The 23,484-nt window shown below is 34.5% G+C and overlaps 1 long non-coding RNA gene across 1 annotated transcript in view; it reads left to right on the top strand.

Annotated features, from left to right (window-relative positions):
• The window catches only part of LOC137472106 (uncharacterized), a 63,727-nt gene extending 44,034 nt beyond the window's left edge, over positions 1 to 19,693 (top strand). Inside the window, exons 2-4 of the long non-coding RNA XR_010998021.1 lie at positions 17,776 to 17,849; positions 19,355 to 19,409; positions 19,519 to 19,693. This is a non-coding gene — a long non-coding RNA (uncharacterized lncRNA). The remainder of the gene's footprint in view (positions 1 to 17,775; positions 17,850 to 19,354; positions 19,410 to 19,518) is intronic.
• Positions 19,694 to 23,484: the final 3,791 nt, after the last annotated feature.

Genomic DNA, 23,484 nt, shown 5'->3' with positions numbered 1-23,484 from the left:
ATACTTCCTCTGGCAAAGTATAATGGTTTACTAAAATGTTTTCTTCACTGAACATAATCATCTCTCAGCTGTATGGTACTGCAAATATTTTAAACAAAATCAATAAATCCTAAAATGGTATTTCTTTCTACAGGAGAAAAAAAGGCTATTTTTTTTTTTTTTAATATTTTATGTGGAGCCCCTGGGGCAGACACTGGGAATTCGGGGTCATGTTAACTCTAGTGAAAAGTTTCGGTGTGACTTTGTGTTTGTTTCCAAACTATATAATTATAGTAATTAATTTCTGTTACTTGTGATCTAGTAATCTCTGTGATTTATGAGATTTCCAAGGCTGTCCATTAGATCATGTTTGCAACCTCTGCAGCAGCTCATCTTTTCTCTATTACTCCTTGCTGAATCCATTCTCTAATGTCCCTGTATGTGTTTTCTTTAAATAAAATTCTGATCAAAAGGATAAAGAAAAATGAATATGAGAAACTGAGTAACAAATTCCATATAAATGAACCCTGAGAATGATTTTTTTTCTCTTTTATATTCACAGTCTGAACAGGAATAAGATTAAAGGAAGTGCATTTAATAAAATATTTGTAAAGATTTGGATGATGAGGTGCTTGTTGGGGTGTTTTTTTTTGTTGTTTGGTGGGGTTTTTTATTTTTAAATTTTTTTCCCCTGAAGTAGCTGTATGCTTGTAGTAGATGATGTTTTACATTCCTCCAGCATATTTTAATTCAAGCGTATTCTCACTATACAATTCCGTGCCTGTTGGTATCAGTCCAATAGCAGGTATTAGAAATATTAATTCTTTTTTGCAGGGAAAGTTCCTGTTGTAAAGGAGCAGTATATTCACTCCACTGGGTTGATGATGACCTGGTTTGATACAGAAGGAGGTATTGCTGGATAGAGCAGTATAAATGGATACAGCAGTTCCTGTGGGTTTGAGAGACTCCTTAGCAAGTGGATACAACAGTTGGCTTTGTCCGCTATAAAGCTCTATTACTCGATGATTTTTTGGCATGAGGAAACATTTTTATTTTGTTCTTTTTCCTGCTTTACATAATTAATGAATATGAAGGTAAAAGGTCAGGGTGGGAAGCACAAAGTGTCACTTTTGTGACCTGGGGATCCTATATTCACTGTTGTGGGAGAGCTTACTTATAAGGCTCCCCATCCATGGAAGGAATTAGAGCTGTGCTCATCTGCATGCACAGGAAAGGACAGGGCATTCTGAAACCTTCCTACATGGATGTAGCATAATTGAAAACCCTTTCATAAAAATTAAAAAAAAAAATATTTTGAGAAGACAAAAATGTACCATTACCTTTACAGGGTATAATAACCTGCTATTACAAGTGATATCTAAATATTTTATATGAAAAAATATCAGAAAAGCAAGTATTGTAGCAATTTTTAATTTTGTCATATTATCTTTTTCATGTAGGGTTTTCTGTCCACCTGACAATGAAGGAAATTTAAATTTTTTTACTTTCTGAAGCCAATTCTAGACATTAGAATTACTTGAATATCTATTTAAGCGTTTACTTATTTGGATTGCAGAAAAAATTACTAGGTTCTGTATAAATATCTGTGCTATCGTATAGATTAAAGCTGTGGAAAATTTCAGGTCACTTGAAACATTGGTCAGGTTTTTAAAGGTTTTCTTTTTAAAGAAGAGTTTAATCTAGATTCATAATACTTGTATGCAATTTGGCAGTTACTGATTTTGTGTGGTTAAATTCTCACTAAGTAATGAATGAAAGGAATTTTTTTGGTGTATACATGCATACACACAGATAGCAATATAGAACTAGGGAAAATTCATAATCTATGAGATTTGCTAACAGCTGATGTAGTGGAAGCTGCTGCTTTTCTTCATGAAGTCAGACTTGAGACACACTGCTTCCACAGATTTTGCAGCAGAGGAAATTATGATCCTCCAGATACTCATTGTGATATTTGCATGAAGATGAGCCATATTAAGATTAATCTACTTGATGCAGAGAGACGTTGATTACCTTCTGTTTAATATTATGCTTTTTTGAAGTAGCATCTAATTAATGCCCTTGTGTAGCAGAAATACCTTTGAGGAAATGTGCGTCGACTGCTGAAGAAATATATATGCCTATTCTTCCTTAAGAACATGTTAATTGTTCTTTTGTGCTATTTTGATCCAGAATGGGCTGTGGGAATTTTGGAGATGAGTTGAAAATATAAAGTTTGTAGAAAGATATTAGCACTGTTGCAGGGTTTATCTGTGCAGCTTGTTTTCTTCAGCGTCTCTTCAGTGTACAAAGACATGTAATTGAAGAAGGCACAGGGTAATAATATCTAAATATTGTGTCATAATGTCAATATGTGTCTTCTGGATTTTTTTAACACTGTTTTTCTCAGTTCATTTCATTGCTATCTTTGAGTCCTTGTCTGATTTTCCAATACTATGGGAAAGTGTACAGTAGAACATATTTCTCCTTTTAATTTTTGACTTTTCTTCAGTAATACCCTCATAGAATTGAGTGGTTCACCTTAAAAGTAATGTTTTTTGTGCTTACATAAATACAAATGCTGCCCTGTAGTTGCATAGCTTTTAACTTATGATTTCACTACATTTGCTGTTTTCTCTCTCTGCTCTTTGAATGAATTTACAATATCTTTGTTTCCCTTAACATCTGTGCTTACATTATTATAAAAATCTTAAAATCTTCATCAAGCGACAACTCTGATTTCCAAGGTGATACCCTAAAAATTTACTGAAGTTTTTCAGCTTCCTGAAGTATCTTTTAGTAGTTGGTCCTTGCTAAAAGACTATTAAATAGTGGATATCCCAAACTTCATGAAGTGTGCTTGAAGGATTTTTCTCATGGAAAATGTTTAAGCGGGTAATTGCCAGATGTGATCTGTAGCTCATCATGGGGGTTTTTTTTGGATCTGCTTTCATTTATGAAGGACAAAAAAAAAGTTTGGTAGGCGTATCTCTGGAAAATATTACTTAATGGATACTAGAGCTGATATAGAACTGATATGTCCAGTTCTTTGAAAAGACAAATTTATCTTGATAAGATCTAAACTTCTATTAATAGTAATATATTTTACAGGATCTACTTTTAAAATTTTTGCCTTGTTTTTGCTTAGAAAAAGAAATATTTTTTAAGAGATGTATCACTTTTGGCTTTGTCGTGTGAAAACCACAAGTTCTTATTTCTGGAAGGATAGTATTCTGTGAATAAACCTAGGTAAAGATGGAAGTATTTAAAAAACAGCTAATGCTTCTTTGTCCTCCTTTCCTGCAGCTCAGCTTTATCAATAAACAGAATTGTTGGTCTGCATTTGTTTCATTTTTCTGATAGATATCTGTAAAATTTGACCCATGCAGGTATCTTCAGATTGGGAATATTTTGTGGTTCACTTCTCCCCTTACACTCAGTTGTTTCTTTGTCTACTCTTAGGAACATGTAGATGCCAAGATGATGAAAGTAGTCTTGGGGGAGGAGAGAAGCTGGTATGGTATTTAGCTCCTTGCTAGGTAACATCAAGACAATAGGATATGAGTTCAGTATACAAAAGTTAATAAAACAAAGTTAAAAATGTTATTGAAAAATACGGCAAAAAATAATACATGAATTAGGCTGTCATTAGGTTGCCGTCTCCAGTAACAGGAATAACAACTTTTTCAATTTAGATGTACTCTTTTGATGAATTCCAGTTATCTCTGTGCTTCTTCCTCCTGTTTTTTTCCTAGATACAGAATGTTTCCAATTCATTCCACATTATGAATTTTGTTTCTCAACCCCTGTAAGGTTATGACTCATCCTTTTTTTTCTTTGCTAGTGCTTTGCAGTTTTCTCTCGATAATCCCATATAATCTTAGCTAATACTCTTGTATATGACATTTATTTTTTCTTTTGTGACATTTATTTTTTATCAGAAAACATAAACAAAACTACTAATTTTAAAATGACAGGGAAAAAAAGGAAAATTGCATACAATTTAAATTTATCTTTGGCATTTCAAAACTTTATATTTTTCTCACATTTTTGTGTTCCCTGCCAACATGAATGTGTCTTACTGAACATTTGGGTTGCATATAACATTAGGTGAACAAGACTTCAGTTTTTTATTAACCAGAAAAATTTACTTGTATTTGCCTTAAAGTAAACATGCTTTTAACCATTAGGAACATACTGTTAGCCAGTAGGATTTCTAAAATCCATGTCTCTATAGAGAATTTAATTTTTACAAAGCAGGTATTCATGTTAAAAAATGTGGAGCTGATTTGGAAACCTTTACTATCATTGTGAAACAGCAGATCTGTCGGTTTGCCTTTTCTGTGCTTGCCCTGAATTCAACATCCTGTGCTGTTTTGTGAAGGAGTAAACAAGGGAAAATTGACTTTGACAGCTCATTGTGTCTCCTGAATTTTCCAGGGGAGGTTTCAACTTCCTCTCTTTGCAGATGCTTTTTCCCTTGTACAGCTTATGCATATGAAGACTATTCAGCCAAAAGAGATCTGCTTATACAGAAATTAAGTTTTAATAAGGTGCTTTGTAGGAGAGCCCACAGATCCCATTACAAGACAGGAGCAATAGCTATTTTTACAAGTGCAAATTCTGTGAGCTAGGAAATGCATATAAACCAACTTAAAGTGATTTCACCCTGTGTACAAATCTAGTCTACTGCTTATTATCAAATTTCACAACTAACAGCATATGTTACCTCTTTTTTACATAAAGTAAAAGAACACCCAGAGAGAAGAAAGTGGGATAAGGGCTAAAATGGAAACATAGTTCTCACATTTAAAAAAGGAAGAAAAGACATCCCTGGGAACTATTGACCTGTCAGCCTCACCTCTCTGCCTGGAAAGATCATGCAACAGATTCTCTGCCTCATGTTTTCCTGTGAGAACAAGGAAATATGACAGATATGCTAAAGACAGAATAAAGTAATTTCCTCATATAGGTTCAGGTAATTGGGTAGTATTGACTGTGACTGAAAGCTGACATTAGAGACTGAATAGAAATGAGCTAAAAATGTGTGAGGATTTTTTTTTTTCTGTACAAGCTGCATTTATTTGGTCTCAAATAACTCTTAATTCAGAGTAGTGCAATATTGTTGAATAATCTGCTTTAATGATGCATATCCTAATGGTTTTTCTTGCAGTATAACAACATAAATAAATACCAGTGGCAAAACATGCCATTAAGCATGAATTCTCACACACATATGAATGGGGGCAAAAATAAATAATGAAGTAAATGCCCCTCTTGTTTCCTCGAGGGTTCTAATTTAGGTTGTGCTTTTGTGGGAGGGGTTTTCTGGCACAAGTTTGTAGGTGTAGATATTGCACTATGAGCAGAAATTGTAGGTAAGGAGATTGCCTGTAGAAATTACTGGCTCTTAAGAAAATACTCTCAATCTCAGCCACTATGTTGGAACTTCAAAAATAAAATATTTGGATTCATATGAAAACTTTGTATGGAGTTAGCTAATTCCACCCCCCTCCTTTATTTTAAATAGGCAACTAAATAATGGTACTAACATTCTTATCTGCAATGGTTTTTTTTTTTTTTTTTTTTTTTTTTTTTTAAATGGGGAAGCTGAGATACATGGAAGTGAACCAATGTTTTTTCTTTTGGAAATTATTATTTAATAATTAAATACCAAGTTAACTGTTTCTCATTACTTTGGGCCTTTTGAATTATGTTTTTATTAATTATGAAGTCCAATCTGGTGATGAATTGGAACATCTGAGTTGACTTAATCTCTGGATGAATGAAAATCCTGCAACACTGCCTGTGTTTTTATCAGTCAAGAACACTGGTATTTCTTGATGGAGGTGGTGTAAACATGTCACAAGCCCTAATAAAAGGGCAGGTTAAAGGAATAGTTATTCTTTCCTGTGTGTTGCACAGGTTAATTCTCTAGCAACTGACTTCACTGATGTAACACAGGCAGTAACCTCAACCTGTACTTCCACTTTCACTAAATAAGAGAATTGTCTATATTGGGTGCTTCTCTTTGTAGCTTTAGAATGGAAAAATAAAATTAGAAAAGGATGTAATCCATAAATAATTTAATAACCCTAGTTTTAAATTGCAGTTCCTCTGGATTGTTAAATCAAGCTTCTATTGGTCTTAATCCACTATAAAAAAAGATTAATGCTAAATTTGGGCATTCTCTGTCACTATGAAGGAAAATTGAGTTTTTAGCAAAAGCATCTTTTCTCAAAAAGTATTGTCAACTGTCAAGAAAAATTATTGCACAAGCCTAAATTGTCCTTTTGCTTTAAGTCTGTGGTATGTGTTAGGCTATTTTACAAAGCCATGAGCAGTTGCATAATGGATAACACTTTTGCAGGACCACTTTTATGATTGATATAAAACTATACAAATTGTAGAAATAACTTTGAGAACTCAATAGACAAATCTTTGGGATCCCAGCATGATGTATGCATGTGAATAAACGTTTGTGAGTGCAGTCTTTTAAGTGGAAGCTAGAATTTGGAGAAAATCTAGAAATTTGTTTCAACTTCTTTATTCTTTTGTTTTTCTGATGAAAGTTTGTGACATTTGCATATAAGTGTTACTTGTTGGATAACCTAAAATAAAAGTCACATGCAACTATCAAACCTGGCCATCAAAGAAAGACTGTAAACATGCTCAAAATATTAGTGAAACCATGTCTGCCCAAAATAATTGAGCTCTGTGGATGTTGCTTAGTACTGCTAGAGGAAACACTCTTGCTTACTTTTTTCAAAGTGAATCAGTTAAAGATATACAGTTGTATTAAGACTTTGATAAATGTAGAGTTGTCTTTAAGGCATGTGAAAACTGCTTGTGATGCAGCTGGATAAGTTTAAGAGCATCCTGGAGAATGCTGTACAGCAATTTTTTTATTATTATTATTTATATTGTTCTTTTGGCCCTAAGTAATCTATTATGCATAGAAAATGTACTGGTGCAGCAACAACAAATAGATCAACTGAGAGAACACCCTTTGCCTGAGGTATCTTTAGAACTGTGAATGGGAAGCTGGATGATGAATTGGATAGTCTGCTTCAAAGGACAGATATATAGTGTCTGAATATGAAAAAGCATAAGTGCATGAAAGCATGCCACAGCTATATGTAGTGCAGGCTGCTCTCAGTGATAGAACAGTTTACTGTCACCTTTACTACCAATGAAGTATGTCAGTTTAGGGTCTGATATTCTGCCTTATTCATTGGTGTCTGTATACATCTATATACACTATAATGTTTTGTAGTGCCTGTTGCTAGAGGGTAAAACCCCAAAATCCATCTTTGTATTAAAAAAATAAACCTGGTTCCTTCAGTTCGTTTTGCCCCCAGAAACTGCAGTCTTATTTTGCTGCTTGCCTCTTTTAGTTATTTCTGAAATGCACAAAACATATGATCTATTCTAACCTTAGTTAACTGGCAGTTGGAGGACTGAAGAGTTTCATTAACATAACTATTTAATAGAGACAGAATTTAATATTCTTCAGAAAATAATAGAATTATATTTGGGTATGTTTCAAATGAAAATAAAGACTTACGTTTCTGGCTCCTGTTTTATGGATAAAGTCTAAGCTGACTTTTCTACATCTGCTTTCTGATCTGGATTGAGGTAAAAACAAGGTTGTAATAGATAAGAAGTGGTTTTCTAACATATCAGTCTATAAAATCCCAGAACAAGATTCATGATTATGAGAAGGACAAAGCCTGATTTTAAGAACATAGTAGACCTTGCTTGGCATTGCATAAACCATACTTCTGCCAGTAATGTTCAACTTTCCTCAGTGTCTCAAGTTAGCTTTCCAATCTCCTGTTTATTTGAGGTGTTTAATAGTCATAATGTAATTTTTATTTTTTTAATCTGTTTTAATTTTATTTTTTCCTTTTTGTTTGGGGATTAAAATGTGTGGCTATTGAAACATGCTCTATTCTTTATTTTGAATGCTTCTCTGCTGTGTCCTGTCCCTTTCCCACATTCTGCTCTTGATGCTCTGTTTTTTCATCAGTTTACACTGAATTCTCTAAGAGCAGTAAGATGGAATAAGAAGGCTTGGTTTTGCCTGCTGTGTGGCAATTCCATTGAAATCAGCCTAAACTAACAACAGATGATGACTGGCAAATCAGGTGTTAAAAAACCGTCTTTAAATTTAGGCTGAAAAACCAAAAGGAAAGAGGAGGACCTTTTTTCTCATCTTGGAAATGTTTAGTGCTGTACTTTTTCAGGCCTAATTCTCGAAGGTTTGAATGCTCTTAATGCCCTTTGAAAGAACAGTTTAGAGAATGATCTTTTTCATTCCCGTTTCTAAAAGTTCAGTGGTCAGGACATTTGCTTGGGGTAAAGGCAAAAATCCAAATCTCTTCTGTGAGTTGGGCATAGTCCACTAAAAGACTGTGCTCATGGCCTCCACAACCCTTGTAACTCTGGAGATTACTGGGGGAATGTTTAACTTCCAATATACAGCCAAAGACACTCTGAGATATTTAGTCTGCTGTTCTGTATAACCACCTTTGCTCTGTTTACTGCAGCTGTTGAAGTTGTGAAGGCAGAAATGTGTTGCAGGGTATTGTTCCCTTTCAGATATGGCCCAAATCAATACCAGGATTTCACAACCTTGGTTGATCTGAATGTGGTGACTGACCATGGGACAGTATTCAATCATAAAGACAGACATCTCTAGAAATATACAGACACCTATTAGAATGAAAGCATCCATGTGGAGGAATCACCACAAAATTTAGAATTATTTTTGATCAAAGTAAATATGTTTATGTTGCACCTAGCAATTTATGATTTTGCCTGACTATAGAGTAGATATAATTCATCATCTGAAGTATGTCTATAAGAGAACTGGCCAGAACATTGATGAGTTTTAGGTGTGCTGAAAACTCCAAGTTTTACCAAAGAAAAAGAAAATGAAAAAAGCTATGTGGATTCAAAAGTATTAGATAAGTAAGCAGTGTGTTCTCTTCTAAATGTTCAATATATTTTCAAGAAATAAATTGTAAGCGGTCTATGTGAAAATCATTTGGCAATTTGGAGCAACAGAATGTTGCCTAATGAATTTCTTCGCTCACTGAAAGGATTTGTATATTTATTTTATTTATTTTGAATAGTTCATGAAGGAATGAAAGGAAAGAGAAAGGCAAACCTTCCTTATATATTTATAGGAGGGAATTGCTGTAAGTTCAACTCTCTAGATCATGTAAACTGAGAAATACCAAAAAAGCTTGACTTGAAATCCCTGTAAGAAGACAGTGTTTGGAAATATGAATGTGTTCAGTGATCATGATATATATGTAAGGATTCTGAAATGCAGGATGACGTTACTTGTGAAAGAGTAAAGACCAGTCAAGCACTATCTTGTAACCATTGGCAGCAGTGGAGCAATTAAAGACCTTTCAGACAGCAATTAATTGTATTAAAGAGCAGAACCTTAAAGACAGCATTTGGATTTGTAGGTATCGGAATTTATGGTGATGATAGTTGTGAATGGTATGCTTAGAAAATGCCTGTAAATGAACTGTCTGAATATATGTAGTGAACAATGTTCTTTCTGTGACTCACATGTGCTTGTCTCTCGGTCTGAACCCCAAAAACTCTGATACCAGAACAGGTCTTATTTTGCAGGCTTCTACTCAAAGTCCATTTTTATGCCTTTTGCCTTCTTCTTTCAATGGATACCTGCTGCATTCCATCAGTAAGATAAGCTATTTTTCTTTGTACTTGTACATGTGCTCATCCATGTAAATAAAAATAAATAAATAATTTTCTTCTGGAGCTGTGACTGGAAATATCAGTCTGCTAATACCTCATTTATACTTTCAAGTAAGTGTCTTTTAATTAAAGGAAAGTGAGTTAGTGAACTCTGTAGCATGTTACTGATGCATCTACTTGTAAGATTTTTATGTAGAAATATTTTTCTAAATTGGTGCTATTTAATGATATAAATCAATGCCATAGCTCAAATGTGTCATCGACATAAAGAAAGCAAAGCAAAGTTCTGGGGTTTTTATTTATTTATTTATTTATATACCAAATTTAGAATTTTAGTGCACTTGACAAAATTCATACTAACATCCCCTGGAAATGACTTCATAATGATTACCACTTTTCTCTGCAGAGGGATAGAACAATGTTGCTTCATTTCCTGTGTGAAAAGGTCAGATAATGACTACCTAGCAAACATCCACAATTACAACAGAGCTGTCTTTTCTACAGAAAATGTGTAATTTCTGCAGAAAAAAGATAAAGGAAAAAAGGAAGTATGCTCTTATGGTTGAGAGCATTGAAGTACATCTCCACTTTACAGGAGCATTTGAAAATCTTTCAATTTAATAGGGAGCTTGCTTGATTCAGTAGGTATCAAAACCTATTAAGACAGTTTGACATCTTCCTAATGTGTGAGAATGATTCATTTGAATCAAAGACTCCCATTGTGAGACAGGTTTCTCCCAGCATCTTAAAAAAAGATAAATAAGAAATTGCAAAAATCTCTCAAAGAAGGTGCAGGCTTTTATTAGATTTTTAGCATGCATTTTTTAAAGTCTTTATCCCCAGCTATGATTTGTTTGCGTCTATTTTTCTTTATTCTTTCTTCTTCACTGATTCAAATGGTTTAGTACTGTTTTCTTATTAATATTTCCGTGTTCTTTTCTAGAAGTAAATAGAAAAAAATGTAAAGCAACATTCAAAAATGCACATGCAGCATTCAAAGTGAATACTAATATATATTTTTGGTTTCTAGAGCTTATAATCCCTTCAATTAGTGCTAGAAAACCTTTTTCTTCCCAAATATTACAAACTCAGTAATTCTTTGACCTTCTTAATTTCTTTTTGCTGGCCAATGGTCCATGATTGGAGTGGAAACTTTTTTGTTCTGCTCTGTATTTTGTGGATATCTGCAGGCTCCATCTGTTCTCAATACCAGAATTCAGACACTTTCGTTATTTCTTGCCACCCTTAGGCCACCTGTCTCCTTCTGGTCTCCTATTGTACCTTTATAAGCAAATTTTGAGGAGTATTTATTCAGTCATATTCCTTGCCTTCAAGATTTTCCATTCAAAAAGTTAGGAAAAGCTTGGTAGTGCATATAATACGAGCTTTCTAGCACGGGAACTGATTTCAAGTAGGTGGACTGCAAATTTGAGCCATACTAAATCAAGGACTCACCAGGTATTGTTTTTGGTGAGAATTTGTGAAGCGCTATTATTTGTTGTTTTCTCCGTTCTGCCCTGTTCCTGTTGGAACAAAAAGAACCCAATACTGCTACTAAATCAGGCTGGAAATATTCACATTTATTGCTATCTGTCTAATTGGGCTTATCGTCCTAATTTTTTTTTTTTTTTTATGAAGACTAGATCTATGTTCCTGAAGCACTGGAATTGCTGTTAGAGTAAGCAAACTTGTTTTGTGTGTGTTTTCTGGAAGATGACTTCTGTTTGCAACTCGTACATTTTTTGAAATTATAGTGCTAGTGGGTGCTGCAAATACTGCCTTTCTTTACTTCATAAATACGCTATTACTGTTAATGGTTTTTCTTGTTTTCAGCCATGACATGTGGTCTTTTATACTAAAGCTATAGAAATATTATCTAGGTATTTTTAGTTTGTGATGCAAACTAGACATCAGTAAGCATTTCAGAGTAAAGTAAAATCAAGGCAAAAACGTATTTGATTAAAAAATGTTACAGAAACAAAAATAAATGAGCAAGTAATATTTTTTAATAACTATTAATGCCATAGAATATTTTTTTAATATATTCAAAATATAAAATATACCAAGAGGAATAAAATAGGGATTCATCTTGCAGAAATTATGTAGCAAGTTATAGAAGCAGAGGCCAGATTCAGTTGTGCTGATCACATCGGGCCAGCTCATGGAGTAGTGGAGGCAGATATTGCTTCCTTTTGCTGAGTACACCAGAATATGCTCTGCACTCATCTTATTGCTGATTAATCACCTTTTATTTACTCAAACATAAAATTTGATTTCTTTGTTCTGCGAGGTTAAAATAGAATGAAGGTTTGCAAAAAAATTTTATTTTGATGAAATAATCTTTGCCTAATATATGTGCTAGGAAGAATAGTCAAGTCAGACAAGGCAGGCATCAAGCATTTCTAATTCAGTAGCAGTGTTAAGACTAAACTTGGCTGGTTTTCAGGCGTTGCTTTTTTTTTCCCTTCCCACTTAAAAAAAAGACTTTTTAATGTTAGTATTATTTAAGCAATATTTAGTGAAAAATTGTTCATGCAATTTTTTGTCCTTTCAAGGATAATGTTAATAATCTGAGGCCTGCTAAGTGCAGTGAGCAAAGAACAGTTTTAATTGTCATACACGCATGTACAATGAAAATGTTTCTATTAATTGAGGAGAACAAATGTCTGTGACTGATTTTAATAGCAACACTATGTTTTTTGCTTATTAGTTCTACTTTCTGTGAACAAATATGAAGATCAAATACACACTAAATACAGAATTTTAGAGTGCCTTTGCTCAAAAGCTCAGTATTTTACTAAGAACTCTGAGGCACTATGCAGATCATAAACTCATTTGTCACTGGACATCAGGGGCTCAGCACCACTAAGTTGTGCTGGAGATGGCGAGGGGAGACACCTAAGGGAACAAAAACCAACCTGGTAAGTGAAGGCAGGAATAATGAAATCAACTGGGTTGACTCAGACTTTGGAGCTTTCTCTTATGTTGGGGCTAACATCTCTGTTCTTTGCTGGTAAATGTGTCTGTCAAAGAAGCAAGCCCTTCGTGTGCCTCTGCTCCGTTGCTTCCCAGCATGCCAGACAGTCCTCACATCCTCTGGACAAGTATGAAGTAGTTTCAGTTGTACAACTAGCATTTCATAGCAGTGCTTAACTGAACAGGAAATTTTACCTTTTGGAAGGTGAATGTTTTATTCATGTCTTTTAATGGGACTTTCAAGAACAAGAAATGCTTACAGTAAGTTGATAGCTGTGTTCAGATATTTGCAAAAGTTTTAGAGCAATTTTTGCCATAAAAAAGGATTGTATTTTTCTCCAGTTGGGTGTCTTTTCCTGTATAAATTTCCTCAGTGGAGTGTCATAGTAACGAGGGTGATGTTGTTCAAATTTTTTTTCTGAACCATGTAGAAACACATATTAATACTGACATTAATATTTTAAAAATCCAACAGCTTTCTCTCCAGGAGGACTTTTACATTGCAAAGCAAAGCAGCTCTCTGTGGCAGAACTGTTTCTTAATAACATCACAATTTAAAAATAAAAGGAAAACGTGAACATGTTTGTCACTGAAAACTTTCCTCATAATGAATAATAACCAACTATCTTGAGAGACAGGTTAATATTTTCTCAGGACAAACAGGTCTTTTAAATTTTTTTTAAAAGGCCCCAATAACATATCTGCTCATTAAAATATCATTTTATGTTGAACAGGCAGAATTAGTTTAATAAAGAGTAAAAACATTTTCAAATAAAAGTTTGCTTTATTAAAAAATGTAAGATGTTTTGAAGGCCAAAGCAGGCAAAAGGAATGTTACTAGAAAATATTTTGATCCTAGTTACTTTGTCCTCTTTTAACAGAAATCTTAATGCCTCAATGTCTTGAGAAACTAGCTGTGACAGACTATTTAGTATTTTTCTCAAAGTCATTGTATTTTTAAAAGAAACATCTTTATTCTCTTCCTCTTTAGGGATGAAAAATACAACCCAAAATACTTTCATAGATCAAATAGTCCTGACTATCTTTAAAAAAAAAAAGAACCCATATGGAAAATGTGTTTAATTTGAATTCACTATAATTGATAACAGTACGAAAGGTAAAGCTTATTTTTTGAGGTTACCAGCCCTTTTAGCAAAGATTTAATCTGGAATTTCAAGTAAATAATGAACTGGAAACCAGTGAAACCCCCCTTTTAAAGTTTCTTACCTCATTATTCTCTTCTAATCTCTGCAGTGCAGCCAAGGCTTTATCTTCTCTTCTGCTTTGTACAAGCAGTTTCTTCTGCCTGTAATCAGCTGGAAAGTTCACATCCAGCCTTCACGGTCTATTCTTTTGCTTTCTTCCCCTTTCATAAAATACAGGCTGTGAAAGTGACAAATGTTTGGTGGCTCTGTTCAATGGCTGAAGAATATGCTGGCACCAAACTCCGCAATGAGTCGTGTAGCTGTGCCTCTCACGCTCCTGCTGCAGGGAGCCCAGGTTTCGAGGGGTTCGTAGGAGCAGTGGTGCAAACGTTGGCCCTGGCAGCCTTGCATTCTGGCATGAGGGTGCTAATTTCCTCTTGTACTGCCTCCTGCGTTGTTACTGCTGAGATGAGGAATGGCTGAACAGGCCATTGCAAGGCAGAACCACTTACACCGAAGAAAAAAAAGTTTCTTTTAACTTTCTAGAGTACTGACACTTGCAGAGCTTTCATGCAGATTGCAATACATTTTAGTGGTCTTATGGTCATGCTTATAAGGCTTGTCTGGTTTTGATTTCCTTTGTCACTGTGTGGCCATTATCCTTCTCTCTACTGTGAAGCTCCTAACCACACAGTTCAAATAATCTTTTCAGTTATGTTTGTGTGGGACAGTGACAAGGAGAAGATGCTTAGGGAAACTGTAAAGAAAAATGGCGTTTTGGAATGATCCAACTGCCAGCACATCCTTGCTTTTTCTGGCAATCAGTGAATTAGTTATTCCCTGAGTTAATAGTGAAAGGCCAACTATGGTGCATAATTACCTTCTACAGACTTGTACAATGAATCTATGGACCTTTCAGATCTTTCCTGTGTTTTCCACATCCCATGTCCTCTGCATATTTGTTTTGTAAATTGTTTGGGTAAAATACTGTGGATATTGTGTGGGTAAGAGTACTACTTTCTTTTGCTTTAAACCAAAGGCAGGATAAATCCTATTTCCAGCTCTACAGGCATTCTGTGTGACCTTGGCTAGTCATTGTGAAGAGAGATACAAAATAGAACTTGAATGGCTTAGTTTTAGACACCATAGGTCTTGACTTTCTGGCTTCTGTGTGTCTGGGTAATCTAGAGGCATGTGTAAAATTCTTGCACTTTCAGGACATGCCCATTTTTCAAACCAGTGAAACAAACAAAAAAAAAATCATATAAGAGATGATGAGGTGTCTCCAGCTGCCTAATAGGGAGTTTTCACTCAGAAATGTAAATATTATAGCAACACATTAATAATATGTCTGCAGACTGAAGTGTTTTATGATTCCAGCTCTATAAAAACGTTCCATATCCTTGGATTTTCTTCCTGATTGGGAATTCCAAATTAACTTTAATGAGCCTGAAGCATCTGGTGTCTGATCCCCAGCATATGAAAAAAGTGTGCAACTACTCAAAACTCTGCATATGAAAAAAGTGTTCAACTACTCAAAACTCCGTGTGAAAAATACAGCATTCCTTAAGTGCATGTGTAATATTTATATAGATTACTGAAGCCAGCTCTAGTATTAGTTGGGGAGTTATTAAAACTTCAATAATCCACCAAAACATTTACTTCCACTTGTCCTCTACAGACAAACTTAACATTAGTATAAAGTGAACAGACTGTGGAATGAAACTTGTATGTTTGGTTTGAATTTTGCTTTTATTATTGAAGAAGTGGGGGGGTTCTGTTTCTCAGAATCTCCCAGTTACTTTGCCCAGAAATCCTCCAGGCTCTTAAGCACAGTGAAACAGTGGCACAATAAAGCTCATCCCTCTGTGCCTTCTTTGACTGCACTCAAATTGCCTTCATCTGTTTCAATAGTTTGCTCGCTGCCCCCACTTCCTTCCCAATCTTTGTGCTCCCATTTTTGTAGCTAATGAAGTTCTTTAGTGACATGGTTCAGCTCAGACCCGCCATGCAGTGTAGCCCTTTGGGTACTCTGTTTTTTGTAGCTGTATTGATTATCTAAGAGAGTTCAACCCAGTTTGAAAATTTGAAATTTTTCTGGAATAAATATCAGTAGCTGTCTTGGTAGACAGCCAGGAAGGTAAAAGGCCTTAATGCAGCATGAGGATGATGTCCAGACAGGCAATCAATGTTGGTCTTTTAGGGAACCTGCAGATCTAGTGAAGTTAGTGTATGGTTTTGTATTAATTAAACCCACGTGGACATCCTTTAAATGGGACATATTTGTTAGTATAGATATGATTATTATATTTTTTAAAGTATATTTCATCCTAGTAATTGGCTGGATTTCAATATGAGTAATGTCACTTTTCATTACTTGTTTTTATAAATTTATGTTATTTATCTAAATCTGGGTGCCATTTCCTCTCTTCCTTTTTGACTTGGATTTTAGAAAGGCAGATGACAGAAAATTTCCAGAACACTTGGAGAATTTCCTGTTAGACTTCATCCACATCTGCTAGACTGCTCTTCATAATTACCCAGGAGCATGTGCATGTTCAACCTTTTAAAACATTTTCTGAATAATTAATATGTAATGACCTCTGAACTACAGGTATGTCATATCTGTTTGTGTATGAATGGGCTGGTGACAAAAGGGACAATGTGCTATTAGTTCCTGAAGGGTGTCATGTAGATGCTGCTATGTTACTTGTTTTTCCTCATTGCTTTTTGTGACAGATGTCTTACTTCACCTCAAAGCAAATTGCAGGGTGAAAGAATAGGTGGCTTAAAAAATGTGGGCCATTTCTGATTGATTTCAAATTTAGAAAGATATGCTTTCAGGAGTTTGGAATTATCCATATTTGTATATAATTAAACTCATCAACAATGTGTTGCAGTTGATAGTTTTTATTAAAATTGCTTCACTTAGAAAAAACAAACCTTTAAAACATTGTTCTGATTTTCTCTTTTCCTAGTAAAACTATGTTCTTCATCATGACTGTGGCCTCATGTTAATCAAATTACCTACAATTTTTGTCTTCAAACTGAAATAACTTGCACTAATTTAATAAATCACGAACTGCCACAATAAAAAGCAGACTAGCCTTGTCTAAAACCTCTCCCTATTGACATAACAGAGACATGCTTTCTTCATAAATTTGGAATTGTAGTTAATTCAGGGAATACTCCTGCAAGCCTCCAATTTGTATATAAAGATTTTGATGGGAAAGGGTGAAAGAGATTGGGAGGCTCAACTTTTTGTTGTACAATTGAGTCAGGTGCTGCTTTTAAAAAGCAATGCAGTTCATATCCAATGCAGTTGTGGGAGATATGACCTTGGAGATGGAAAGAAATTTTACTCTGTGTTTACTCAGGTTTTTCAAAAGTGTGGAAGAGTTGCTCAGTTTCTGCTGAAAGTGTAGGAAGGTTAGTGTCCATTGTTAATGACACGGTGAATGGATGTGTTTCTCTAAATCAGACATACTGATAATTTGATTTCATAGACTTTTAATTCTATGCAGCATACTTGCACACTGTCAGTTCAGAAAGCAGTTTTAGTTCTAAAAGAAATGGGATATAATTGCCCAGAGAGAAGAATTCAGCCACATGATAAAAGATTGTATTTGGTCTTATTTAGCTTGTTTCTATTTGGAAAAACATTGAAGGTTTAGAAGTATTTGAAGATATTTACTCAAAGGTGCAACATACTTCTGTCATATTTATTCGAGTACAAAGGGGACATTAAAGATTGAGAAGTACATTTTTTTTTTCATTAAGCTCTGATGAAGTAACCAGAGCTTAGCTGTTTTAAATTCACAATTATTAGCAGTACTCGGGTCTATAGAAAAATTTAGTTGTATTCCTTTTCTTTCCATGAATGTGTGTGCATATAAACACACATGCATACTCTGTCATATTTTGTTTTCCCCAGGAAGCTTTTAAAAGTATTTGATCTTATCTGCAGGAAATCAGGATGAGAAACAGTAAAGATTTTAAATAGTGAAGGTGAGAAATATCAATACTGTACCATTTTTGTGTCCTTCCCTGGCAGTTCTCTTCATTCTTTCTCTTTCCATCTTTCCTCACCAGCCCCCTCTGTCCTTCCTCCATAATGAATATCTGAATAACTGTGGAATATCTAGTAATAATATAAACCTGTGGCATGGTATATTTTAAATTTTCTAAATTTTTGCTGCTCAGGATGCAGTATTTTAACTTTTTTAGCTATATGTGTTTATCAGACACTCTGAACAGGTTGAAGCCATATTGGCAAGCCAAATACATGAAGAAAGAAGTGAAATTATTTTCCTGACGTGACTGTATTGCCACATTCACAATCTTCTAAACGGTGGTACGAGATTTTTTTTTAGAACACTTATTACTAATTTACTTTAAAATACTATTTCTTATTAACAAACTATTTTTGAAACAAACAATATTATGTTTCTGCCTAATGTGATAAGAAGCTGTAAAAAAGTGGAGAGTAAGATGTCAACATTTACTTCTTGTTCTCACTTTTTTTTTTCTTCCCTGCTTGAAGGTGAAATAATAAGAATAATAATGTTCAGTGTGATTTGGTGGATGGACAAAAATAACTTCCAAATTTCTTGTTAATTTTTATATGTATTTGATAACAATATGCATTTTTTTCTGTAATGTGTTTGTAAATATCACTACTCAAGTCTGTATTGGCTTAGTGGGCATCCTCATTGTCTTTCACATGCTGTAATTTTTGATTTGTAATTATAACTTTCAACCCTTTTATTTGTTTAAAAAAAATTTCTGCTTCACAGCTATGTGTTCTGTTTCCATGCTGGCTGAAATACCAGTCTTTTCTCTGGCTGAAATAGTTTTTAAATTATATATTTATTTTGTACCTACTTCTTTTTTTCTTATGAAATGAAAATTGGTAAAGTAAATAAGAAGGGAAAAGGGAAAGAAAGACACCACAATATACTAGAGAAGAATTTGTTTTCTTAAGTTTGTTGTGTTTAGCTGCAATTGTGTGTGATTTTTTTTGACTGTTAGGAGGCTCAATGGAAATAAATTCTTCATTATTGAAAATGAAAGTATCCTCCACACTTCTACTACAGTTAAAGCCTCTACAGTTTCAGGCAGTTTCTAAGAACCAGACTCCTTTTTAGACTTGGCATCCCTCCATCTGTGCCAATCGTCCTTCAGCCGTGAGCTCCCCCCCAGATAAGTGGATTGGGATTTAAATGTAGAGCAAAGGCCAACTAAAGTATCACTGGGCTCCTCTGAATTTTCACCTCTTGAGGTAGTAATTGATCTCTATCGTCTGCTTGTCCCTAAGCAGATTCACTGTCAGCAATTATTTAATTTAGAAAAAGAATTACTGAAGGCCACAGAAAGAAAAGCTGTTGTTTCAGTGGTTTAGAGATAAAGATTTCACCTAGAGACACTGTCATTAAGGGAGGAGCAGTCATATTGTATTTGTGTTGGAAAATACACATGTAAAAATGACAAACTTATTGTTTCGTTCCTGACAGGGGAAGGAGAGGAAAAGGCTGTGATCTAGATTGCTGATGGAGATGAGTTTACAATGTAAGATAGTGGAAGCTTTGGTTTTGGGTTTTCAAAAGTCTTTCAGTGTACAGAAATACATATTTTAAATTGTCAGTTATGTAACAGTCCTCTGGTTTTGCTTCTCAAGAGCTGGTGGCTTGCACCTTCTACTGAATTTTTTGGTTTTTGTCTCTGTAAGAGCTTACCCAGGAGATGCAAGAGGCAAAAATTATATAAATTTTACAAGGACAATAATACAAGAACCATTTAGTGACTTGTGATACTTATTTATAGAATAATTCATAAGAAAATTTCACTTTGAATAACTGTTCAAAGTGAAATTTTCTTATGAATTATTCCATAAATAAAATCTGTCTTTGTCTTTTTCAGTTTTAGGGTTTTTTTTAGAAAAAGAAGGTGTTCAGGATTTACAATACCATTTGAACTGATTTTTTAGATGTTGTGTTAGAGAAAAGAAAAATAATTTGTTGAAAGAAATTGCCTGATATATCCAAGAGTCTGATGAAGGAAAATACTTTACAAGTAGTGTTAAAAATACAATATGTCTAATCCAGTAGAGGGAGCTGGAATGCTGTTCTACTTTCTCAGTGTTTGTACTAGAGACAGTTTATCTCACAGAACTATATTTAATTTCAATATGATTTTTATCTTTAGAACACCAAATTATTTTCATAAGAATTGTCTTTTAGAAAAACTAGGCAGATTTGGCTTCTTATACCTTTTCTGTCTTTTCTATATCAAAGAATCACTGAATGGATGAGGTTGGAAGAGACCACAGTGGTGCAACCCCCATGCTCAAGCAGGGTCATCCTAGAGCAAGGGGCACAGGATTGTGTCCATATGAGTATATCCAGTGTGGGACACTTCACAACCTCCGTGGGCAATTTGTTCCCATGCTCAGCACTCACACAGTGAAGAAGTTGTTCCTCTTGTTAAGGTGGAACTTCCTGTGCATCAGTTTCTGCCCATTGCCTCTTGTTCTATTGTGGGGCACCATCAAGAGTCTGGCTCTGTCCTCTTGATACCTTCCCTTCAGATACTAAAGGATGTGGATGAGATAATTTCTCAGCTACCTCTGCTCTGGACAGGGCCAGCTCCCTCAGCCTTCCCTCTTAAGAGAGATGTTCCAGTCCCTTAACCATCTCTGTTGCTCCCACCAGACCTGCTCCAGGAGCTCCATGTCTCTCTTGTCCCGAGGAGTCTTTAATGTTAATTTTCTTTTGTAATTAATTATTTGTATCCCTTCATAAGAATTATGAAACAAAACCTGTAAGGATTAGTAGCCTACAAAATTAGTTCCTAATCTATGTACCTAATTCATGGATACATGTAGACAGTATATCCACAGAAGAAAATAAACTGAGTAGAAAGCTCTGAAACAAGTATTAAGCCAGCAATAAAAATGACATACTGGTAGGTCTGTTGTTTCAAAAGTTTGTGATATTGATTAAGGTCAGTTGTTGCAGTTTGTAGGTTTTTCATTCTGGGTTTTGTTTGGTCTTGTGTCTTGGCAGATTACCTGCTTATAAATTTGCTTACTGTTTGCAAAAATTCTTTACTAAAGAATTTAGATCGAGTCTTCAGTCTTAACATCCATCAATGCTAAAGACTGAAGTTTTCATTAGTAGTATGTTTACTCCAGATTGCTTTCTTTCCCCAAAACACTTATATTTTTATAATGTCATGTCAATCTTAGAACAGATGAGATTGGAAGGGACCTCTTGAGGTCATCTGGTGTGGCCACCTGCTCATACAGGGTCACTGACTGTGTCCAGATGCCTTTTGAATCGTTCTGGGGATGAATACTGCACACCCTCCCTGGCCAAGCAGAATGTGCAAAACAGGACGTAAAGGGATGAATAAAAGGTAGCCCATGGCACTGTAAGGCTTGTAGAACTAAATAATCTTCCACAGTTACATCTAATGACTCATCAATTCAAACAGCTTAGAGTGGAATTGTAGCTGATGAGGTCACATTGAGAAAAGTGAGTGTTTATCTAAGTTTTGCATAATTAAAAAGTGATGCAGTTGAGTGATTTTTTTTTAAGTATTAAAGCAAAATGTAAAACCCCAAACCTGCAGAAGTCTACGGTCATATTCAATAAAGCATAAAAAGTGATATTAGAGATTTTTCTCTATATAGTAGAAGCAATACATTTGCTTCTTCCATTTGTTTAGCAAGTAAACAATCCATGGAAAGTAATGATTTTAACTGAGATTTTATTCCTATGTTAAAGTCATAAGGGCTGTGATCTTTTTATATTTTTCTGCTTACTTTTTTCCTTTATATTCTCAGTAGGTAGGTTTGTAAAAGATAATCCTCCTAATCAGGATTAAACAAATTTTAAAAGTAGAGTTCTCTTCCTCTTGAAGGAGCTTGTGCACTGGCAGGGGGAGCAGCTTACTTGTACAGGTTTAAACCTCCCTGCCATTTAAGGGTTATTATTCTGTAGCAATACATATTATGATGCCTTAAGCTTTAAAAATGTGGCAAATTAATATGGCACTGTGATAAACTGACAAATTTGGTTCTTATGTTGCAGGTACTGTTCAGTCTCTTGGTGTTTTGCTGTGATATTGTTACAGTGGTAGGTATTTTATAATAGAAATTTTGATGTTGAGGGTCTTGCAAGGACTAGCGGTGGGCATGAAAGTAGTCTTTGATTTACTGTTTTTCAAAGCACTCTTGTTATCTGGGAAATTGGCAGCAACTTCGAGGTAAAACCTTAAAAGTCAGGGTTATCTTTCTTTTATTTCACTACTTCAATTTCAAGGATATTGAGTAATAAATGCAGATATGAATTTAACTTGCAGGGTACCCGGGCGCCATCCTAGCCACCCGTTTCTACTGAAGATCTGTGCTGTGAGACATGTTGTGACTTCTCTCCATCTGCAGAATTGTGATGCTGGACTTCAAAGTAGGCTGAATTTATGATTTTTTTTTTTTTTTTTTTTTTTTGTATAGAGAAATTGATTTGAGCCAAAACTACAGAAGAAAGGGCAACAAGTGCAGAATCCATTCTGTAACTGTGGCACACCTCTCAAATTTAAATTCTGGGAGGAAAGTGTGATCAAATCAGGAGATCAAACTTGCTTTAGTCTATTTTTCTTTTTTTGTTTTTTTGTTTTTTTTTTTTTTAATTGAGATTACTAAGAAGGACTCTTCCCTTCTGTTATGTTATGTTTCCATATGCTTCCATCTATAGAGCCATTTAGAGATTATTTTTTGAGGCTGTTTTACATCTGCTCTGATTAAAAATAAAGTTACTCAGAGCTGGATGTCCTTTACTCTGATCTAAGTTTTGATTTATAGCCTCTCCCTAACACCTCATAATAATCAATATGTTAATATTTTAAAGTACATAAAAGATGCCATTACATAACCAATGCAATATTATTTTGCAGAAATGTAGACTGAGTACAAAATCCACTGGATAATATAATTATTGGAACTCTCTGGAATACTGACCAATGAATCCAAAACCACTAGAAACATGGCCATCAATTCTTCATACCATGATCACTTACATCAAAAAGCTGTTAGCAATTACAGAATAAGTCAAAGAGCAACACTTTCCAGATCAAAAACAATGAGTCATTGTTTGACCTTTGTTTAGCCTGAATTCAATAATTTATTAGATTTCAAACAATGCAAAACTAGTGATAAAACCATGCTTTAAAGCATGAAATAAAGGCCTTATGGATCAATTTAAAAAGCACTTGGATGTTGAAAATCTGGATTTAACAAAAGTTCTTAAAATACTGTTTATTGTAGAAGCTGAATCTTTGAATTAATGATGACTTAGTAATACAAACAGGAAGAAAGGAGACTAAGATTCAGAATAATGAGGGTCCATCAGATACAGAATGTGTATTTTTATAGTTCTGTAACAGACCATATTTGCCCAAAATCTTATTATTATGCTTTTCCAAGCAGCTAAGTGACAGGCTATAACTGAGAAATTTATTGTGTTTATACTAGAAGAAATAAAGACTTTTCTACAGTAGACTGTTTTAGACTGAAGCATAAGCATTTATGTGTCCCTGTATACAAAGTATCACATAAACACAAATTTCAGCATTACTTTTTGCA

This window comes from Anomalospiza imberbis, chromosome 4 (genome assembly GCF_031753505.1).
Source record: "Anomalospiza imberbis isolate Cuckoo-Finch-1a 21T00152 chromosome 4, ASM3175350v1, whole genome shotgun sequence".
Classification (NCBI taxonomy): Eukaryota; Metazoa; Chordata; class Aves; order Passeriformes; family Viduidae; genus Anomalospiza; species Anomalospiza imberbis.
The sequence above is the reverse complement of the archived record's forward strand: the minus strand, read 5'-3'. Positions and strand labels throughout refer to the sequence as shown.